This window comes from Mandrillus leucophaeus, unplaced genomic scaffold, assembly GCF_000951045.1.
Source record: "Mandrillus leucophaeus isolate KB7577 unplaced genomic scaffold, Mleu.le_1.0 Scaffold62, whole genome shotgun sequence".
Taxonomy (NCBI): Eukaryota; Metazoa; Chordata; class Mammalia; order Primates; family Cercopithecidae; genus Mandrillus; species Mandrillus leucophaeus.
In genome coordinates, this window is record NW_012106697.1 from 5,390,075 (window position 1) to 5,397,939 (window position 7,865).

Consider the following 7,865-nt stretch of genomic DNA (forward strand, 5'->3'; position numbering starts at 1 on the left):
TTGTTGTTGTTGTTGTTTTTTACAGAGGCAGATGAGCACTGGTAGCAGACAGATTCCACTAATAACAAAAGAGAGGGGCTGTGCTTTTTAGGAGGTTCTGATTGCGGTACATTGTGCAAAGCGTAGCACACAGACTTAGCAATAGTTCTTTTGTTGCGACTGGAAGAAGATGGCTCAGAATCATCCTAGTGAAGCCTCCAGCTCATGGTAAAGAGGACTACGTGGCAACGCTCTGAACCGATGTGCTCTTAGAGGTAAATTCCACAGTCACGTACCCGGCTTTCTTTTCAATGTGGGTGAACACTTCATACGCTGAAATCACATTTTCTGCATTTCCTTGAGTATTGTGGTTCGTTGGTATATTGGGGCCATGTCAAGGACCTAAATGGCTGGGCCTGTGTCTTTGGTTAAGTACAGTGGACGGTGTCAACAACTGTAAAGATGCTGGGAATTTATCCTACTTGCAAGTTACCTTGCCACAGTTTTGTGGGTGCTGGTGGAACCTATGACATATGTCATATGTGAAGATACCAGAGACTCAGGACTTCATTACTCATAGCGAAAGCAGTAGGCTGAGTACCGTTTTTTATGCCAATTCCTGGAGCCCCGGTGCCGACAGGGCAGCACAAAGAGAGGCAGGTGACAAGCGGACATGCAGTGAATAGCATTACTGGAGGAGAATTCTGAATTTAGAAAACTTGAGTTATAACGGGCCTGCTTGATCTTTGCCCTCAGGGAACCCTAACATTTGATGGCCAGGTTATATCTACGTGACACTAAAGCAGCCGAGCAACCAAATTAGTTCAATCGATTTAGTAAAACAGATTAATTGAATGAGTCATTAAAGGCTCTGTAGAATGGGGCTTGCCCACCTAGAACATAACTAAAACACATGCTAGCCGACCTAGCAACTCCAGGAGCCTGGCGTACGTGAATTAAATACACACACTTTGAATGGCGTCCCCTCGATGCCTGGTTCCTCCTTCCCAGGAATCCTGCTTTCCCACACACCTTCACCTCTCCCTTTTCTCCTCCTGTGACAGTTAATTTTAGGTGTCCACTTGACTGGGCTAAGGGATGCCCAGATAGCTGGCAAAACATTTAATTTTCTGAGCGTGTCTGTGACAGTGTTTCTGGAAGAGATTCGCATTTGAATCAGTGGACTGAGTAAAGAAGATCCCCCTCAGCACTGTGGGTGGGCATTGCCATTCCATTGCAGGCCCGAATCGAATGCAAAAGTGGAGGAAAGGCAAATTCGCTCCCTGCTTCAGCTGGAACATCCATCTTCTCTTATCCTTGGACATCAGCACTGCTTGTCCTTAAGCCTTTGGACTTGGACTGGGGCTTCTATCACTGAAACAGAACCACACCACTGGCTTTCCTGGGCCTTGAGCTTGCAGACTGCAGATCATAAGCCTTCTTGGCCCCCATAATCACAGGAGCGAATCCCTCATACTAAATCTCTTTTATCTATCTATCTATCTATCTATCTATCTATCTATCTATCTATCTATCTATCCATCTATCTACCTACCTATTATCTATCATCTCTCTATCATCTATCTACCTATCTATCAATTATCTATCATCTATCTATCTATCCATCTATCTACCTATCAATTATCATCTATCTATCCATCCATCTATCTACCTATCAATTATGTATCATCTATCTATCTATCTATTTCCGATCATTTCTGGATGAAATGTTTCATTTATGAGAAAACTGACTAATACACCTCTCCACTCCACTAAGAATTTATTCTTCATGTCTGTAATTCACAGCATTTAGATGAATGAAGTTTGCTGCTTAACATGAAACTAACCTTGAGGATTTCTCACACATGTTAGTAATTGTACTTTTGGTACCTAGTGATTGGGGAAAAAAAGCAAAAGCAATCAAAAGTTGCAATGAATTCAGTAACATTTTCAAATGAACTTGTATTTTATTAATCATAATGATTTTTTAATCTATATTGGAAAAAGAACCAGTTATTATCTATTTAGCCATATAACTATAACCTACCCAGAGTTTTGCTTCCATTTAGTGTCTATCACACCAATCAGGGAACTGTTGAAGATCAAACACCTTTCGGAACACAAGAGAATAAAACAACCATTCTGGGACAGCAGGAGCCAGTGTCAGTATTTTGATAGCAGGGTCCTTGGCCTACATTAGACAATAGTTTCAACCCAGAGCTGTGGGGAAGGGTTCATGCTGAGTTGAGAAAAGGGCTGCTTAGAGACCAATGCTATCCCCCTATATTTCCATTGTTTGTTCTATTCTTCTATTTCTCCCATTAGATTGTAGGCTGAGAACGGGTAGGGGTCATACCTGTTGTATTCCCAAGCCCTAGCACAATTACTAATACATGGTGAGTGTCAACAAGTATTATTTTGGAGAAATGAATGAATGAATGAATGAATGAATGAATAATAAATCTAGTCTTACACAACTGAGGCTTAGTATAGTCCTAATGATTTCTTACTAATGCCATTGGTCAAATCAGTGACTTTTTGTGATGGCTGCATCGTGTTCTCAGCTCCTACTCACAAAAAGAAATAAATGAAGCCAAGTCTTAGTCCCTCTGAAAAGCTTCTAACTCTGGGTATAGGCAGGATAATGCTTTGGTCCCAAGGTTGATGTTACTGACAGAAATTATATTGTTATGTGTAATAATAATAAACCCTACTGAAAATAACTCTATGGTTGTTTCCTGTAAGGTAAAGTCTAAAGTCCTTGGTCTAATAGAGGCCTAATAAGCCAGTCATCGCCTTACCCTCTTATCTTCTTGGTCACTCTCTCCTTCACTGGCCTTCTCCTGGCCTCCAGCCAAGACAAGTGGCTCACTGTTTTCAAACAGGTCACCCTCTTTACCCCCCTCCACCGTGGTGTTCATCACTGTCCTTCAGAATTGCGTCCCTGCCGCCAGAGGCCACCTCCCCTTTTTCATTCCCACATCGCCCCATCTATGTCGCAGAAACAGCTTTTGCTGACTCTGAATTGACTGCAATTGTGTTGAAGCCAAGAGATGGTATTTGCTTATGTTTATATCTCCAAGCTGCCATACACTAGGTGCTTCATAAATGTTTATTTCAGGAGCAAACATATACATTTATAAACTTTCCCCTGTCAGGGGAGAATTCAGACAAAACTTCTGATTGTAGAGAAGCGCCATCTTGACCCGTCTTGGATGTTTGCTCTACATTTTGCTCCCTTTGTGCTTAATGCCTGGAAGCCTGCCCTCAGATTCAAAGGTCTTTAAACAGTAAGGAGCATCCTTCCTTTTCACCTGCCTCAATACTTAATGGGCATTTTATCATCTTCTTTCTAACTTTCCAGCTGCACTGATTTCACTTTTCCATCAAGACTGTTTAGTGAGAATAAGGAAATACTCCCTCCATGGACTCCTCCAAGGATGACAGTGACTATCCAAGGGTCAGATTTGCAACTGCACAGGCCAGCTACCTTTTCCCTAAGGGAGATTTGATCTCCATGATGACCTCTGAGTTTGATATCATTAAAGGAGTCATCAGTTTTCCTTGTACCGTTTTACTGAAACTGTTAGCAGGAACACTCACCTTCTCAGAATCCTAGTGTCTATTTAGATCGCAGTGCAATAGAGTATGTGACTGTTCTGATGTTCGCGATAGTTGGTGGTAGCATCTGTCATTGCAAAGAGAGGGAAAAAACAGATAAAAATACACACCAAAGAAAATAAAATGTACTATGGAATATTTTTATGCCAATAAATGTAGCTCTAACTTGTGATTTTTTATGACTTCAGAGGTTTCTATTTTATAACTTTATAACAACCCAGTCCAATCTGCATTCTTGGACATTTAATTTTCTCATGTTATACACATCTTTTGTGGGTGGTTTTGAACTCTAGGCTGATCAAGAACATTATAACAACAACAAAATGGAACCCAGTGCCTCCTCTTTTTTCCAGCATGCCTGGTAACAATGACTGATTTTGTTCAACTGGCCTCCACCAAGTGGTCTTAAAGCCAAGAGCCTGGGTGGTCACACAGCAAGGCACTGGCCAGGCTGAGAAGCCTGAGCTTTGTGTCCAACTCTGCTTCTTGCTCTGAAAACGTGATCTTTCACAAGACATCAGTGGTGTCTTAAGCCTGAGGAAATAGATCTCCTTTAGGCAGAGTTCACCTTGTGATGAAAGATCTTGGCTAAGGGAAATTTGTTGCAGTAAAAAGAATCTGTAGAAATCAAAATGTGAGGTTGCCAATTTCATGAAAAGCAGTTCCAAGAGCAAGAGACCCTTGGATACATGGGCCAAAGAGCAGTCAAGAGCCTAATCTTCCAACATCACCTCTGACAATGTGGTATGAAATGTGACTCCGAAATGATTGGAAGAGTTCTTTTGTAGTGCCTGCAGTTTTGGTGTGCTTTATTCTTGCTATCTCCTTATTATCTCTGTTATCTATGTGAATATCTGAGCATCTGTTCGAAGTACTTTCAGTACTTTCAAACTTTTCAGTTTCACCACACTCTATTCTGCCCCCTGGCTCAGCTAGGTCAGAAAGCTTTTCAGGTTTTTCGGGAATTACAGATGGTAGTTTAGCATGGCTATAAAATCAAAAATAATATTTGGTGTCACAGTTAATAATGTGCTTGGGTTTTCTCTATAAAAACAGAAATTATTACATTGCATACGGCCATGTGTTTCTTTAAAAAGGGAAGAAAATATCTACTTCCGATTCAGCAGGATTTGGAGGGGGACTGTGGGACTGTGTCATTCTGAGGGTGCTTTTAGGAATTTAAGTGCTTACATAGGGAATGAGGGTAAAATGCTGGTGAAATTCAGAAGCTATACCTACTGATGTGTGAGGAAAGTCTGGCAAGTATTCAAACTATAACAACTAAGCAGGGACGGTCCCTTCAGGGGACAGGACAGAACCTGCATTTTAGAGGCAGGTAGGACCTCAGAATGTGCCTGGCGCAGCCCCTCACAGCAGAATAACACAGCCCAGAGGACATGCACCAGACACCCAGCTGGGCCATCCTTCTTCCAAGATAAGCTCTCTCCACCTGCCCGGGGGGGCCTCATCCCCCTCTCAGCTGCTCCTCTTTTGGAGCAGGAAGAATTCTAGATACATACTACAGTAGATTTCAGATGGAAAAAATGATGTCTGGCATTTCCAGGCAGTTGGGGGACATTGGTGGGGATATAGATGAAACAAAATTAGTCATGAGTTGATAATTATTAAAGTTAATAATGGGGCCAGGTGTGGTGGCTCACACCTGTAACCCCAGCACTTTGGGAGGCCGAGGCGGGTGGATCACGAGGTCAGGAGTTCGAGACCAGCCTGGTCAATATGGTGAAACCCCCTCTCTAAAAAAACACACAAAAAAATTAGCCAGGTGTGGTGGCGCATGCTTGTAGTTCCAGCTACTCAAGAGGCTAAGGTTGAAAGAATTGCTTGAACCCAGGAGGCAGAGGTTGCAGTGAGCCGAGATCGTACCACTGCACTCCAGCCTGGGTGACAGAGCAAGACTCTGTCTCAAAAAAAAAAAAAAAAAAAAGAAAAGAAAAAGTTGATAATGGATACATGGAGGTTATTGTACTATTCTTTCTACTTTCACATATGTTTGAAAATTTTTGTAATAAAACATTAAAAAAATTTTTAAGAGAAGGGTCTTGCTCTGTCACCCAGGCTGGAATGCAGTGGGGTGTGATCGTAACTCACTGCAGCCTTGAATTCTTGGGCACAAGCAATCCTCCCAAGTAGCTGGGACTACAGGCATGTACCACCACACCCTGCTAATTTTTAATTCTTTTGTAGAGATGGGGTCTGGTTATGTTGACCAGGCTGGTCTCGAACCCCTGGCCTCAAGTGATCCTCATGCCTTGGCCTCTCAAAGCACCAGCAGTACAGGTGTGAACCACTGTACCCAGCCCATAAAACATTCTTTACAAACTGTGAGACAGAAACAAAAGAAAAAGAAAAGAAAGAAAGAATGAATGAAGGAAAGAAAGAAAGAAAGAGAAAGAAAAAAAGAAAGAAGGAAAGAAAAAGAAAGGAAGGAAGGAAGGAAGAAAGAAAGAAAACAATGCTCTCTAAAAATCCGTGAGAAGAGCTAGGAGTGCCCTACAGATCACCAGTCTGCTGTCCTGCACATGACTTTCCGTTCTATGATTACCAGTGGGAATGATCAGAACAATAACATGTGAAGAGACTGGCAGAGAGAAACTGAGTAGATATGAAGTGCAGTCCAGGAACCTACCCTCTTAACAAGCACTTCAGATGACTTAGATACAGGTGGCCTACGGACCACAGTTCGAGAAATGCTTCAGTAATGAGTTAAATGATGTAGCTTCATTTGTAGCACAGCAGTATGTGGGCAATTCACCCAACTTACCTCATTAGCCTGAAGAGTTTGAAAAGTATAACAACAGGTGAGTACTTACCAAATGCTACCTGCCGAATTACGACAGATCTATTGACAAGACAGTCTTCCATAGCTCCTAACGATCCTTTTTATGCATCAAACTAAAGAAGCACCACCAGTCAGCAACCAGGTTGTTAGGTGGCTTCATAGAAAAACCGTTAATCATTAAAAAAAAAAAAAAAAAAGGAAAATACTGAAAGTTCTTATTTTACTGAACTTTTTTTACTGAAAGTTGATGAAAGTGTCTGATATAAAGAACATTTTTGAAAAAAATCATAAAATTATATCACTATTGGAATAAACAATGTACTACCATGTCTTTGCCAGGTCTAGGGAGCCAAGTCTAGTTTGGGGAAAAGAACAAGCCAACGGTGTTCACCTCTGGGATATAGTTTCACATTTTGGAAGAAGTCATGCAGTCTGTGAGACATTTAAGAGCAGAGTTATGGGAGGCCGAGGCAGGCGGATCACCTGAGGTCAGGAGTTAAACACCAGCCTGGTCAACATGGCGAAACCCCATCTCTACTAAAAAAAAAAAAAAAAAAAATCAGCCTGGCGTGGTGGCGGTTGCCTATAGTCCCAGTTACTCGGGAGGCTGAGGCAGGAGAATCACTTGAACCTGGGAGGCAGAGGTTGCAGTGAGCCAAGATAGTGCCACTGTACTCCAGCCTGGGTGACTGAATGAGACTCCATCTCAAAAGAAAAAAAAAAAAAAGAGCAAAGTTATAGGAAAACATGATGTCTCATATCTTGTTTTAGGACTGCAGAACCTCACGACTTCAATGAAGAGAGATTTGGCAATATCTTTCAAAATTACAGACACACTTGTATTTGACCCAGCAATCCTACTTCTGAGTATTTTTCTATAGGTACAACTCCACACATGTAAACGAATGGCACTGATGTAGTACTTGTAATAAAAAACAATTGGAAATAACCAAATTGTCCATCAATAGGAGACTGGTTAAAAAGCCATAGTCATCTACGTGCCATGCAGCTGCAAGAAAAAAAGAAAGGACACAAGAAAGAAAAGATGAGGATCATCTCTATAAAAAGGGTTCCCTGTTGTTAGGAAGAAAAGCCAGGTGCTGAAAAGAATACATAAGATTAAAGTATAATAAAAAAATTTTTTAAAAAAATACATAAGAGGGGAAATAGAAATCTGTATTCCTCTTTGCTTGATTCTGCATCAAGAAAAGCTTGAAGGAAGTGGTGAAAGTGGTTAACTATAGATAGGGTAAACATATTATTTTTGCCTAAATGGAATAGTTTTGAGAGCGAGAGGGTCAGTGTTAATTTTTTTTTGACAGAGTCTTACTCTATTGCCCAGGCTGGAGTGCAGTGGTGTGATCTTGGCTCACTGCAACCTCTGCCTCCTGGGTTCAAGCGATTCTCCTGCCTCAGCCTCCCAAGTAGCTGGGGACTGCAGGTGCATGCCACCATGCCTGGCTAA